Genomic DNA, 16,745 nt, shown 5'->3' with positions numbered 1-16,745 from the left:
GCGTTCAACACACGTGCAGCCCGGTGACGTCTCCCACGCCTTGATCCAGCAAGGGGAGAAGGAGAGGTTGGGAAGACTCCGTCCAGCAGCAGCACGACGGCGTGGTGGTGGTGAGGAGCGCGGGAACTCCAGCAGGGCTTCGCAAGCACTACGAGAGACGAGGAGGGAGAGAGGTAGGGCTGCGCCATAAATCTGGGTGGGCAGCCCCCATACCTCAAGTATATATAGGGGGAGGGGAGGGGGCTACGCCCCCTCTAGGGTTCCCACCCCAAGGGGTGCGGCAGCCCTAGATCCCATCTAGGGTGGCGGCCACAAGGGGGAGAGGGGGAGGCGCACCTGGGGTGGGCCTTAGGGCCCATCTGCCCTGGGTTTGCCCCCTCCCCTCTTGGAGGCGCCTTGGGCCTTGGTGGGAGGCGCCCCAGACCCACCTAGGGGCTGGTCCCTTCCCACCATTGGCCCATGTAGGCCTCCGGGGCTGGTGGCCTTGAAAGGATCGAGAAAAGGTGTCCAGAGGGGGGTGATTAGACACTAAGTGCCAAAAGTTGCAGTTTTTAATATTCTTAAGTTTAAGTGCAGTTTAAGCACGAGTTTAACAAACACAATACATATCAAGCAAGCATGCAATGAGTATATGAGCAGCGGAAAGTAAAGCATGCAACTTGCAAGAATGTAAAGAGAAGGGTTTGGAGTATTCAAATGCAATTGGAGACACGGATGTTTTTGTCGTGGTTCCGATAGGTGATGCTATCGTACATCCACGTTGATGGAGACTTCAACCCACGGAGGGTAACGGTTGCGCGAGTCCACGGAGGGCTCCACCCACGAAGGGTCCACGAAGAAGCAACCTTGTCTATTCCATCACGGCCGTCGCCCACGAAAGACTTGCCTCACTAGCGGTAGATCTTCACGAAGTAGGCGATCTCCTTGCCCTTACAAACTCCTTGGTTCAACTCCACAATCTTGTTGGAGGCTCCCAAGTGACACCTAGCCAATCTAGGAGACACCACTCTCCAAGAAGTAACAAATGGTGTGTTGATGATGAACCCCTTGCTCTTGTGCTTCAAATGATAGTCTCCCCAACACTCAACTCTCTTTCACAGGATTTGGATTTGGTGGAAAGAAGATTTGAGTGGAAAGCAACTTGGGAAAGGCTAGAGATCAAGATTCATATGGTTGGAATGGAATATCTTGACGTCAACACAAGTGTAGGTGGTTCTTTCTCAGAAAATGTGTATTGGAAGTGTAGGTATGTTCTGATGGCCCTCTCCACGAATGAAGAGTGGGTGGAGGGGTATATATAGCCTCCACACAAAATCTAACTGTTACACACAATTTGCCAAACTCGGTGGGACCGAATGGTTAAACTCGGTCGGACCGATTCAGCAAACCTAGTGACCGTTAGGATTTTCGGTGGGACTGAGATGCAACTCGGTAGGACCGATATGGTTAGGGTTAGGGCATAACGTAATCTCGGTGTGACCGATTACACAAACTCGGTGGGACCGATTTTGGTAATAAGCTAACCAGAGAGTTGGTCAGGCAAACTCGGTGAGACCGATTACACAAACTCGGTGAGACCGATTTTGGTAATACGCTAACCAGAGGGTTTGCATTGTAATCTTGGTAGTACCGATTGCTCAAACTCGGTGAGACCGATTTTGGTAATGGACATACACAGAGAGATTACAGTCCCATCTCCGTGAGACCGAGATCCCTATCGGTGAAACCGATTTGCTAGGGTTTGTGGCAGTGGTTATGACATCTGAAACTCGGTGGCGCCGGATAGATATAATCGGTGGGGCCGAGTTTGACTTTTGGTTTAGGTCATATGTGGATATGGGAAGGTAGTTGAGGGTTTTGGAGCATATCACTAAGCACTTTGAGCAAGCAAGCCATTAAGCAACACCTCATCCCCTCTTGATAGTATTGGCTTTTCCTATAGACTCAATATGATCTTGGATCACTAAAATAGAAAATGTAGAGTCTTGATCTTGAAGCTTGAGCCAATCCTTTGTCCTTAGCATCTTGAAGGGGTTCCACATCCTCTAGTCCATGTCACTCCATTGTTGAACTTATCTGAAACATACTAGGTAAAAGTGTTAGTCCAACAAGAGATATGTTGACATTAATTACCAAAACCACCCAGGGAGCACTTGTGCTTTCAATCTCCCCCTTTTTGGTAATTGATGACAACATACATCAAAGCTTTAGATAAAGATATATAGAATAGCAAGTAAAGCTTTGGAAAGACATGTAACATGCATAGGCTCCCCCTACATGTATGCAATCATGTGAATATTGAATATAGGAGCATGTGAATGCGTAAACATGACAGAGTAAGCAATGTGTTACATGTATCTTGGCTATATGCATCAGAGCAAATGATGTGAATGTGAGAAATGTACCTTCATGCTCATGAGTCCTTCTTGCAAACAGTATGTACATCAGCAAGAACTTCTCATTCACATGACTGTGATGCATATACTTACCTTGTGGTCTTGAGTTGGCTTAGGATGGGATTAACCTGCGCAAACAAAGTTAAATAACACAGATACACCTACTGACCAGAGCAAGCAAGAGAAACCACAAGAGAACCAAGACTGGGATGACATGTAGAGTGAGTACTAAGTACCACGTTGGATATAGACATGTCCCCAAAGGTAAAGATATGCAATAAAATCAGAGATTTCCTTCCCTTAGATGTCTTGATCCCCCTGAATCTGCATGGGATATTGGGAGAAGATAGGGAACAGAAAATCAGAGCAACAAAAAAGGAAACAACAGAGCTTGAGCTAAAGCAAGCAACCAAACATTTCTTTCCCCTCTTAAAGACATGTGACATCTCTCCTCTTGAACACCAAGCATCTGGGGGTCTTTGATGATATTACTTTCTCCTAGTTGAGAAACTCTCTCCCCCTGAGTATTCTCTCTTTCTCCCCATATAGGAAGGATTAAGCTTTGATGTGATCTCTCTCTCCCCCTTTGACATCAATTTCCAAGAAGGGCTCTTCTGGACATGTGATACAAATGGGTTGGTCCTCGAGTCACAGAGCAAAGCAGCATGTCTAATATGATGCTGGTAGAGGACAAGAATCATTGAGTGGAGCTGGAGCAAACAGAAATCAGGAATAAGTGGCAAGTTGGTTTTCCTGTGATGGAATCGGTGACTCCGAGTTGTGTGCTTCGGTTGCACCGAAAGATTTCAGTTGGGCCGAAGAGAACAAACTGGTGTGACCGAGTTCATTAGAGTGAAACCACTTGTCACCTCAGCTCACTAGACAAGTAAGATCTCACAAGGATATGCAAGGAATTTACTGAAAGATTTGCAATGAATTGGATGCAGAAAATGCAGAACAAAAAGGAAAGAAAAGAAACTAAAAGTTCTAGATGAAGTACAAAAGCACGGAGAGACACACGAGAACTTCATCTAGAGATGGTCGGCGACAAAGTCACCTATGTTAGAGTATACTGACTTAGGAGTCAAGTGAGAGCACTTGATCATAGGTCATACTCATCGTTTAAGCTCAAAATGGGGTTACCATTTTTCGTTTAAGCCTTTTGATGTATTCACATCTTGTCGAGTTGCTTTGACTCATGACTTGGAGTAAAGCTTCTCTAAGATGGAATAACATACCTTGGGTGGTGGTGTTGATCTTGCTCATGTAGTTGAACTTGTGTGGATTGCTCAAGGTTGATGTAGTTCATCAAGGGTTGGGAGCACCACTTGGAGTTTGAGTTCATCTACCTACATGGGTTAGCTTTGCAAGGAAGAGCACTTGTGTATCCAAAATGACAACCATGAGACTCATCATAGAATTTTCCAAAGGATATGTTTGAATGGTTTCGTGCTTCCTTGTCTTCAACCACCATTGTGTAGAGACTTGGTGATGTAGAGATTTCTCAAGATGTGAGTGAGTTGCAATCTCATAGATTTAGATTCAACCAAGTACCTACACGGGTTAGATAACATGCAAGGTACAAATATATCCAAGTCATAGGCTCATGCCCCGCATGTATCAAATGGAGTTCCTACTCCAAGTTTGAAGCATCAATGATGTTCAATTCACCTCTCAACCTGCAAAACACTTTCTCATCAAGTGGTTTAGTGAATATATCCGCCAATTGCTTATCGGTGCGAACATGCTTAAGGTTAATGTCCCCTTTTGCAACATGATCTCGAATGAAATGATGACGGACTTCAATATGCTTAGTTCGAGAATGTTGCACGGGATTGTGAGAAATCTTAATAGCACTTTCATTGTCACATAGCAATGGAACATGTTTCACATATATCCCATAATCTTTAAGAGTTTGGGTCATCCAAAGTAACTGAGCACAACATGAACCAGCGGCAATGTATTCCGCTTCGGCGGTGGATAAGGATACCGAGTTTTGTTTCTTGGAAGACCAAGACACAAGAGATCTACCAAGGAATTGACAAGTACCCGAAGTGGATTTTCTATCAACCTTGTCTCCGGCATAGTTCGAATCGGAGTAGCCAACAAGATCAAAAGAGGACCTCTTAGGATACCAAATGCCAAAATTTGGTGTATGGATTAGGTATCTCACTATCCGATGACACTCTTTAGGAGCAGCTTCATATCGTGCACACATGCACACACTTAGCATAATATTGGGACGAGAGGCACATAGATATAACAATGAACCAATCATAGAGCGATAAACCTTTTGATCAACCGATTCACCATATTTGGTCAAATCAAGATGTCCACTAGTAGGCATGGGTGTAGTCATACCTTTGCATTCTTGCATATTGAACTTCTTGAATAAGTCCTTGGTGTACTTCGTTTGAGAGACAAAGGTACCTTCCTTAGTTTGCTTGATTTGCAAACCGAGAAAGAATTTGAGTGCACTCATCATAGACATCTCAAACTTCTCCGACATTAGCTTTCCAAACTTCTCACTAAAATGAGGGTTAGTTGAACCAAATATGATATCATCAACATAAATTTGGCACACAAATAGTTCTCCATTAACCCTTTTAGTAAAGAGAGTAGAATCAATTTTACCAATTTCAAAGCCTTTTTCAATAAGGAACTTGGTCAAGCATTTATACCATGCTCTAGGAGCTTGTTTAAGACCATAAAGGGCTTTATGAAGTTTGTAAACATGATTAGGTTTCTTAGGATTGACGAAGCCGAGAGGTTGCTTAACATAAACTTCCTCCTCAATTTTGCCATTTAGAAAAGCACTTTTAATGTCCATTTGGTACAAGGTGATATCATGGTGATTAGCATAAGCAAGTAAGATGCGAATGGACTCAAGTCTAGCAACGGGAGCATATGTCTCACCATAGTCCATACCTTCAACTTGTGTGTAGCCTTGGGCGACGAGACGTGCTTTGTTGCAAACCACTTGTCCATCTTCATCTTGCTTGTTGCGAAACACCCATTTGGTACCAATGATGTTGTGGTTGTTGTCGGGCTTCTCGACCAATGTCCACACTTGATTTCTCTCAAAGTTGTGTAGCTCTTCATGCATAGAGTTTATCCAGTCCGGATCCTCCAATGCTTCTTCAACCTTCATAGGTTCAATGCTAGAGATGAATGAGTAATGTTCACAAAAGTTAGCTAAACGAGTTTTAGAGCGAGTGATTCTCCCGGTTTGGATATCATTGTCGATTTGCTCGACGGGATGATCCTTAGCAATTCTTGCTCGAACTTGTGAAAGCTTTTGCTTGGGTCAGGGTGGAACATCCTCTTCATCTTGTGGTTCTTCTTGGCCTTCTTCATTGTTGACGTTGTCGTTCTCTTGTCGTTGTGGAGAAGGAGGTTGTTGATTTTCATCTTGGTGCGCTTCCTCGTTTTCTCCATCTTGGCATGTCCCACTTGTGGATGCTTCCGTATAAACTCTTGCTTCACCTTGTCGTGAGGTAGAAGCTTCCACTTGGACGGACGAGGTACTCTCCTTCACTTCCGTTGGACGAATCTTGCCAATGGACAAGTCTTGAATTGCTTCCGAAGGGTCTTTGTCTCCTACATAAATTGGCAATTGCTCTACTTGCGAGCCGTTAGATTCATCAAACTTCACATCTACCGTCTCTTCAACCTTTCGGGTGAAATTGTTGTAGACACGGTAAGTGTGAGAGTTTGAGCCATAACCAAGTAGGAAACCTTCATGAGATTTAGGAGCAAATTTAGAACGACGATGCTTATCAAGAATGTAGCACTTTGAGCCGAATACTCGAAAGTATCCAACTTGGGGTTTGTTACCGGTGAGGAGCTCGTATGCCGTCTTGCCGAGTAGCTTGTGAAGATACAAGCGATTTGTTGCATGACAAGCTGTCTCAACCGCTTCCGCCCAAAAGTGCTTTGGCGTTTTGTACTCATCAAGCATCGTTCTTGCCATCTCGATAAGAGTCCGGTTCTTCCTTTCAACAACTCCATTTTGTTGAGGTGTGTACGTAGCCGAGAACTCGTGTGAAATCCCTTCTTCATCAAGAAAGGTGTCCACATTTGCGTTCTTGAACTCCGTTCCGTTGTGGCTCCAAACCTTCTTGATCTTCACGTCAAACTGATTTTGGGCCTTCCTAGCGAAGTTTTTGAAGATCTTTTGGACCTGCGATTTGTCATCAATAAAGAACACCCACGTAAATCTTGAAAAATCATCAACTATGACTAGACCAAATGAGTTACCATCGAGACTCTTGTAGGCATTTGGACCAAAGAGATCCATGTGAAGTAGCTCGAGTGGTGTTCTTGTGGTCATGATGTTCTTCGCGCGGTGACTTCCTCCAACTTGTTTCCCTGCTTGACAAGCACTGCAAAGTCTATCCTTGTCAATTATGACATCTTTTATTCCAAGGATATGATCACCTTTAATAAGCTTATCAAGATTTCGCATACCAACATGACCTAGTCTTCTATGCCACAACCAGCCTTTAGAAGGTTTGGTAATTAAGCAGGTTCTAGGTTGAGCCTTTTTAGTGAGATCAACAATGTAAAGATCTCCTCTATGTATACCGGTAAAGACCATTTTATGATTGTCTCTACGAAACACTTGGCAATCTACTTCAGTGAATAAGACATTGAAAACGAAATCCGCAAGTCTAGAAACTGAAAGTAAATTGTATCCAAGGGATTCAACGAGCATGACATTTTGTATGGAGCTATCATGTGAGATGGCCACCTTACCAAGGCCAACCACCTTACCCTTTTAATTATCACCAAAAGTGACATATTTTCGAGGGCCTTCGTTTTCAGCAAGCTCACGGAACATATCTTTATCTCCGGTCATATGATCAGTACATCCACTATCAAGGACCCATTCCTTTCCTCCGGCCATGTAGCCACGAAGATTTGCCATAAGACCAAAATGCCTCATTGCATCATCAAGATCATAGTCACTATCATCATCTTCATCATAGTATCCATGTTCAACATCATCTTGTGATTGATCAATTCCTAGAGAGGGTAATTCATTAGATAAATGATCATCACAATGGTTACCTTTATGAATTCTAATAGCTTCGGATATGATATCGCTAATGATTCCAACATTTCCTTTAGCACGCATGAGATTGGTAAGCTCAAATAGACAATCACCAAAGCTAGGATCACTAGAGTTCATCTTACTCAAGGCAATAGACTTATGGAGAATTTCGTATAAATTTTTCAAGGAATAATCTGGAAATCGTTCCTCAAGGAATCTCCATATGGTGTAGGCACACTTGAGAGTAGGCAAACATCTAATCAAGTTTCTAGGCAAGCCTCTAATGATGAGCTCAACAGTTCTAAGATTGCGAATCATGTCAATATCTTCATCTAGGGTAGGGTGCAAAGGATCAACATGAGGTGCACAAGGGCTAGTAATGTACTTGTTCAAATGATATTCATTGAAAATCTCAAGCATTTCATTTTTCCACTCATGAAAATACTCTCCATCAAGAATAGGCACTCTATGTCTAAGACTCCCCAAAGTAGACACATCCATCTTCCTCCAATGGTGTTTAAACCAAGGCAATGGAGACCAAAGCTCTGATACCAATTGAAAGGATCGAGAAGAGGTGTCTAGAGGGGGGTGATTAGACACTAAGTGCCAAAAGTTGCAGTTTTTAATATTCTTAAGTTTAAGTGGAGTTTAAGCACAAGTTTAACAAACACAATACATATCAAGCAAGCATGCAATGAGTATATGAGCAGCGGAAAGTAAAGCATGCAACTTGCAAGAATGTAAAGAGAAGGGTTTGGAGTATTCAAACGCAATTGGAGACACGATGTTTTTGTCGTGGTTCCGATAGGTGGTGCTATCGTACATCCACGTTGATGGAGACTTCAACCCACGGAGGGTAACGGTTGCGCGAGTCCACGGTGGAGGGCTCCACCCACGAAGGGTCCACGAAAAAGAAGCAACCTTGTCTATTCCATCACGGCCGTCGCCCACGAAGGACTTGCCTCACTAGCGGTTGATCTTCACGAAGTAGGCAATCTCCTTGCCCTTACAAACTCCTAGTTCAACTCCACAATCTTGTTGGAGGCTCCCAAGTGACACCTAGCCAATCTAGGAGACACCACTCTCAAGAAGTAACAAATGGTGTGTTGATGATGAACTCCTTGCTCTTGTGCTTCAAATGATAGTCTCCCCAACACTCAACTCTCTCTCACAGGATTTGGATTTGGTGGAAAGAAGATTTGAGTGGAAATCAACTTGGGAAAGGCTAGAGATCAAGATTCATATGGTCGGAAATGGAATACTTGACCTCAACACAAGTGTAGGTGGTTCTCTCAGAAAATGTGTATTGGAAGTGTAGGTATGTTCTGATGGCTCTCTCCATGAATGAAGAGTGGGTGGAGGGGTATATATAGCCTCCACACAAAATCTAATCCGTTACACACAATTTGCCAAACTCGGTGGGACCGAATGGTTAAACTCGGTCGGACCGATTCAGCAAACCTAGTGACCGTTAGGATTTTCGGGGGGACTGAGATGCAACTCGGTAGGACCGATATGGTTAGGGTTAGGGCATAACGTAATCTCGGTGTGACCGATTACACAAACTCGGTGGGACCGATTTTCGTAATAAGCTAACCAGAGAGTTGGTCAGGCAAACTCGGTGAGACCGATTACACAAACTCGGTGGGACCGAATTTGGTAATAAGCTAACCAGAGGGTCTTCATTGTAATCTCGGTAGTACCGATTGCTAAAACTCAGTGAGACCGATTTTGGTAATGGACATACACCGAGAGATTACAATCCCATCTCGGTGAGACCGAGATCCCTATTGGTGAAACCGATTTGCTAGGGTTTGTGGCAGTGGCTATGACATCTGAAACTCGGTGGCGCCGGATAGATAGAAACGGTGGGGCCGAGTTTGACTTTTGGTTTAGGTCATATGTGGATGTGGGAAGGTAGTTGAGGGTTTTGGAGCATATCACTAAGCACTTTGAGCAAGCAAGCCATTAAGCAACACCTCATCCCCTCTTGATAGTATTGGCTTTTCCTATAGACTCAATGTGATCTTGGATCACTAAAATTGAAAATGTAGAATCTTGATCTTGAAGCTTGAGCCAATCCTTTGTCCTTAGCATCTTGAAACGGTTCCACATCCTCTAGTCCATGCCACTCCATTGTTGAACTTATCTGAAACATACTAGGTAAAAGTGTTAGTCCAACAAGAGATATGTTGACATTAATTACCAAAACCAACAGGGAGCACTTGTGCTTTCATGGCCCCACCTGGTGGACCCCCGGACCCCTCCCGGTGGTCCCGTACACTACCGGTGATGCCCGGAACACTTCCGGCGGCCAAAACCATACTTCTATATATCAATCTTTACCTCCGGACCATTCCGGAACTCCTCGTGACGTCCGGGATCTCATCCGGGACTCCGAACAACATTCGGTAACCACGTACATACTTTCCCTATAACCCTAGCGTCATCGAACCTTAAGTGTGTAGACCCTACGGGTTCAGGAGTCATGCAGACATGGTCGAGACAACTCTCCGGTCAATAACCAACAGCGGGATCTGGATACCCATGTTGGCTCCCACATGCTCCACGATGATCTCATTAGATGAACCACGATGTCAAGGATTCAATTAATCCCGTATACAATTCCCTTTGTCTAGTGGTATAGTACTTGCCCGAGATTCGATCGTCGGTATCCCGATACCTTGTTCAATCTCGTTACTGGCAAGTCTCTTTACGCGTTCCGTAACACATCATCCCGTGATCAACTCCTTGGTCACATTGTGCACATTATGATGATGTCCTACCGAGTGGTCCCAAAGATACCTCTCCGTTTACACGGAGTGACAAATCCCAGTCTCGATTCGTGCCAACCCAACAGACACTTTCGGAGATACCTGTAGTGTACCTTTATAGCCACCCAGTTACGTTGTGACGTTTGGCACACCCAAAGCACTCCTACGGTATCCGGGAGTTGCACAATCTCATGGTCTAAGGAAATGATTACTTGACATTAGAAAAGCTTTAGCATACGAACTACACGATCTTGTGCTAGGCTTAGGATTGGGTCTTGTCCATCACATCATTCTCCTAATGATGTGATCCCGTTATCAATGACATCCATTGTCCATGGTCAGGAAACCGTAACCATCTATTGATCAACGAGCTAGTCAACTAGAGGCTTACTAGGGACATGGTGTTGTCTATGTATCCACACATGTATCTGAGTTTCCTATCAATACAATTCTAGCATGGATAATAAACGATTATCATGAACAATGAAATATAATATAATAATAACTAATTTATTATTGCCTCTAGGGCATATTTCCAACACTCGAGACATGTGCTTCCCCGATCCGGACCATCTCACCAACATCATCTGCGGTGGTACCTAATGCAATCATTATCAGAGAGGTTCGTGCATTTCTACAAAGGAGAGTGCGCAACAATCCTTTCGGAGACTGGACTAGGGGTCATATGTCTCCACGCCCTCCACCACATGCAAGAATAAGGGTTTGTGCATCCGAAAGCGACGCCGAAAAAACACATTCGGGTTGGAAGTAGTCGTCGTAGAGCAGTTGTGCACCAATGATCCTATCATGGTGTACAATTCTCCGTCTTTTGATCGAATCCTTGAAGTTAAAAAAATGTTCCATTTCCTCGTGAATGATCATCATCGTCATGAGCTCATCATCTGACGAAACGACGAACTCTTTTTGAATGAATTCACCAAGCTGATTGTTTTGAAACTCCCGAGCCCAAGAATCCACCGGTTTACCTACAAAAGAATTAAAACAATTAGCTCAGACATTTTGTCGAACGCAGGGAAGGAAAAGTGTATGACCGGGGAAGGAAGACATATTGCGACAACGTCCAAGACAACAATCATGTCATGGGCGGCGAGGAGGGATTTTGTGCCAATGGTGGTGCAGTTGTGGGGTCAAGATAGCAGCAAAGTTAGGGTGGCAACGGAGCTAGAGGATGGCCGACGTGAGACCGGAATGGCAAATGAGAGCATTTCGTGAAGCCACTGATGAATGTGCGCTGCAGGATTTAGGTTGGTCTAGTGTCCCCTACACATGGGATAACCGGCAATCTGGTGATGCCAATGTCAAAGCTCGACTAGACCGAGTGTTTGCTAATGAGGAATTCAGACAAAAATTCGAGTATGTCAAAGTACGCCATGTCTGCTCCATCGAGTCGGGTCATTGCTTTGTACTAGCGGATTTGCGACAACAACCTCCCAAGAGCAACTCACATACTTCGAAACCTTTTCGTTATGAGAATATTTGGCAATATCATAATGATTACGATCAGCTGGTTACCGAAACTTGGAGAGCACAAGCCAGGCAACCAGGTCTGCACGGCGTAATGAATGCCCTCGAGGCTCTGCAGCACAAGCTCATGCCTTGGGGGGTCCGAGAATTTGGATGCCTAACAAGGACAGTCCGACAGCTTCAAAAGCGACTTGACAGGCTTCGTTGTCAGTCAGTCGGACGGGGGCCTTCACAGGAAGAAACAGCTACCATGTCAAAGCTCTGAGAAGCGCTTAAACTCGAGGAGATATGGTTGAAGCAGCAGTCACGCGTCCCTTGGTTGCGCGAAGGAGACCGCAACACAGCCTATTTCCAGGCGCAAGCTAGACAACGCAAACGTATAAATAAGATCGCCAATTTGCAGTGATCATATGGCTCTTTTTGCGCATATGGAGATGAGGACAAGGAAGAGATCCTTGATTTTTACCAGGCTCTTTATACATCTCAAGGGTATAGCAACAACGATGAACTGTTAGCGCATGTATCAAACCGGGTCACGCCGGCCATGAATGATATGTTATGTAAGCCATTCGAAGCCTCTGAGGTTCAAGAAGCTTTATTTCAGATGTCCGCATCCAAAGCGCCAGGGGTGGATGGATTTACAGCTGGTTTCTATCAGCGTCACTGGGAGCTATTGAAGCATGACATAGTCCCGGCGGTGCTTGATTTTCTTAATGGTGGTGAGCTACCTGCTGGACTAAATGATACTGCTATCACGCTTATTCCTAAGGTACGTCATCCACAGAACATCTCCCAGTATCGTCCCATTGCTTTATGCCCAGTTCTATACAATATCACTGTCAAGGTCATAACCAATTGGTTGAGGCCATGCATGTATGAGATTATCAGCGAGGAGCAAAGTGCTTTCATCCCAGGTCGTTTGATCACGGATAATGTACTTGTGGCATTTGAAAGTGTCCATATGATGAAGAGACGAAAGAAAGGGAAAAACTTTGCATGTGCAATCAAGTTGGGCATGATGAAAGCTTATGACCGTGTAGAGTGGCACTTCCTTGAAGCTATGCTAATGAGACTTGGATTTGCTGGCAATTTGGTCAGATTAATAATGAAGTGCATCACTTCAGTTCATTTCTCTGTTCGTGTTAATGGAGAATTGCTGCCTTACTTCACCCCATCGAGAGGATTACGACAGGGTTGCCCTGTATCCCCGTACATATTTCTGATCTGCGCCGAGGATTTTTCTTCTCTGTTGAAGCATTATGGCAACTAAATTGACCGAGGTATACGTGTAAGCTTCCGAGCCTCATGGGTCAATCACCTTCTATTCGCTGATGATAGTTTGATCTTCATCAAGGCGAGTAATGAGAGTGCATCTCGTTTGAATGACATCCTCAAAATATATGGCGAGGCCTCCGGCCAGTGTGTGAATCAAGCAAAAAGTTCCATCTATTTCAGCCCAAACACACCGGCGACTCTAAGAGAGAGTCTCAAACAGCTTCTGAATGTGCACTCAGAAGCCTTTTTTGAACGATGCCTCGGTCTCCCAACTGCTGTTGGAAGAGTTACGAGTGGAACATTCGAGCATATTGGAGATCGGGCGAAAGGGAAAATGCAAGGCTGGTCTGAAAGGTTCTTTGCTTGTGCAGGTAGAGAGACTCTAATCAAATCCATTGTTGGGGAACGTAGTAATTTCAAAAATTTCCTACGCACACACGGGATCATGGAGATGCATAGCAACAAGAGGGGAGAGTGTTGTCTACGTACCCTCGTAGACCGTTTGCGGAAGCGTTATATCAACGCGGTTGATGTAGTCGTACGTCTTCACGATCCGACCGATCCAAGTACCGAAAGCACGGCACCTCCAAGTTCTGCACACGTCCGGCTCGGTGACGTCCTCGCCTTCTCGATCCAGCAAGAGGGGCGAAGTAGTAGATGAGTTCCGACAGCACGACGGCGTGGTGACGGTGTTGGTGAAGAACAATCTCCGCAAGGCTTTGCCTAAGCACTATGAAAACTATGACGGAGGATAAACTAGAGGGGACGGGGTTGCCGACACACGGCTTGGTGTTTCTTGATGTGTCTTTGGTGCTAGCCCTGCCCCTCTATTTATATGTTGAGCCCTGGGGTCGAAACTTGGAGTAAAATCCTCCACAAAGTCGGTTTCACCCAAAAGGCAAGAATCCTTCTCGGACTCCAGGGCCAGACGCCAGGGTTCCCGGCGTCTGGACTCCGCAAAACTTCCTTTTGCGCTTTCCAAAAACCTTGTGGGCTTTCCCCTTTGGCCCAAGTAAAGTGTTCTCGTACCCAAACATTTCGGGAAACATCCGGAACCCCTTCCGGTGAATTCCGGAACCCTTCCGGTGACCAAACACTATTATCCCATATATCAAACTTTATCTCCGGACCATTCTGGAGTTCCTTGTCATGTCCGTGATCTCATCCCGGACTTCCAACAACATTCGGTCATCAACATACATAACTCATATAGTACTATATCGTCAACGAACGTTAAGCGTGCGGACCCTACGGGTTGGAGAACTATGTAGACATGACCGAGACACCTCTCTGGTCAATCCATCCCACCAGTCCATAGATGGATCGCTGGAGCTTGCATATTTTGTTAGTACCTTTAGGATTGACAAAACCTTCTGGTTGCATCATATACAACTCTTCTTTAATAAATCCATTAAGGAATGCGGTTTTGTTTATCCATTTGCCAGATTTCATAAAGTGTGGCAATTGCTAACATGATTCGGACAGACTTAAGCATAGATACGAGTGAGAAACTCTCATCGTAGTCAACACCTTGAACTTGTCGAAAACCTTTTTGCGACAATTCTAGCTTTGTAGATAGTAACACTACTATCAGCGTCTGTCTTCCTCTTAAAGATCCATTTAATCTCAATGGCTTGCCGATTAATGGGCAAGTCAATAAAAGTCCATACTTTGTTCTCATACATGGATCTCATCTCAGATTTCATGTCCTCAAGCCATTTCGCGGAATCTAGGCTCATCATCGCTTCCTCATAGTTCGTAGGCTCGTCATGGTCAAGTAACATGACCTCCAGAACAGGATTACAGTACCACTCTGGTGCAGATCTCACTCTGGTTTACCTACGAGGTTCGATAGCAACTTGATCTGAAGTTACATGATCATCATCATTAGCTTCCTCACTAATTGGTGTAGTAGTCATAGGAACAGATTTCTGTGATGAACTACTTTCCAATAAGGAAGCAGGTACAGTTACCTCATCAAGTTCTACTTTCCTCCCACTCACTTCTTTCGAGAGAAACTCCTTCTCTAGAAAGGATCCATTCTCAGCAACGAATATCTTGCCTTCGGATCTGTGATAGAAGGTGTACCCAACATTTTCTTTTGGGTATCCTATGAAGACGCACTTCTCCGATTTGGGTTTGAGCTTATCAGGTTGAAACTTTTTCACATAAGCATTGCAACCTCAAACTTTAAGAAACGACAGCTTAGGTTTCTTGCCGAACCATAGTTCATACGGTGTCGTCTCAACGGATTTAGATGGTGCCCTATTTAACGTGAATGCAGCTGTCTCTAATGCATAATCCCAAAAAATAGTGGTAGATCGGTAAGAGACATCATAGATCGCACCATATCTAATAAAGTATGGTTATGACGTTCGGACTCACCATTACACTGTGGTGTTCCAGGTGGCGTGAGTAGTGAAACTATTTCACATTGTTTTAACTGAAGGCCAAACTCGTTAATTCAAATATTTTACTTCTGCGATCATATCATAGAAACTTTTATTTTCTTGTTATGATGATTCTCCACTTTACTCTGAAATAATTTGAACTTTTCAAATGTTTCAGACTTGTGTTTCATCAAGTAGATAAACCCATATCTGCTCAAATCATCTGTGAAGGTCAGAAAATAATGATATCCGTCGCGAGCCTCAACACTCATCGGACCGCATACATCAGTATGTATTATTTCCAATAAGTCAATTGCTCGCTCCATTGTTCCGGAGAACGGAGTCTTAGTCATCTTGCCCATGAGGCATGGTTCGCAAGCATCAAGTGATTCATAATCAAGTGATTCCAAAAGTCCATCAACATGGAGTTTCTTCATGCGCTTTACACCAATATGACCTAAATGGCAGTGCCACAAATAAGTTGCACTATCATTATTAACTTTGCATCTTTTGGTTTCAATATTATGAATATGTGTATCACTATGATCGAGATCCAACGAACCATTTTCATTGGGTGTGTAACCATATAAGGTTTTATTCATGTAAACAGAACAACAATTTATTCTCTTACTTAAATGAATAACCGTATTGCAATAAACATGATCAAATCATATTCATGCTCAACGCAAACACCAATAACACTTATTTAGGTTCAACACTAATCCCGAAAGTATAGGGAGTGTGCGATGATGATCATATCAATCTTGGAACCACTTCCAACACACATCATCACTTCACCCTTAACTAGTCTCTGTTCATTCTGCAACTCCCGTTTCGAGTTACTACTCTTAGCAACTGAACCAGTATCAAATACTGAGGGGTTGCTATGAACACTAGTAAAATACACATCAATAATATGTATATCAAATATACCTTTGTTCACTTTGCCATCCTTCTTATCCGCCAAATACTTGGGACAATTCCGCTTCCAGTGACCAGTCCCTTTGCAGTAGAAGCACTCAGTTTCAGGCTTAGGTATAGACTTGGGTTTTTTCACTTGAGCAGCAACTTGCTTGCCGTTCTTCTTGAAGTTCCCCTTTCTTCCCTTTGTCCCTTTACTTGAAACTAGTGGTTTTGTTTACCATCAACACTTGATGCTTTTCTTGATTTCTACCTTCATCGATTTCAGCATCACAAAGAGCTTGGGAATCCTTTCCGTTATCCCTTGCATATTATAGTTCATCACGAAGTTCTACTAACTTGGTGATGGTGACTAGAGAATTCTGTCAATCACTATTTTATCTGGAAGATTAACTCCCACTTGATTCAAGCGATTGTAGTACCCAGACAATCTGAGCACATGCTCACT

The sequence above is a fragment of the Triticum urartu genome, chromosome 6 (assembly GCF_003073215.2).
Source record: "Triticum urartu cultivar G1812 chromosome 6, Tu2.1, whole genome shotgun sequence".
In the NCBI taxonomy this organism is placed as follows: Eukaryota; Viridiplantae; Streptophyta; class Magnoliopsida; order Poales; family Poaceae; genus Triticum; species Triticum urartu.
The sequence above is the reverse complement of the archived record's forward strand: the minus strand, read 5'-3'. Positions refer to the sequence as shown.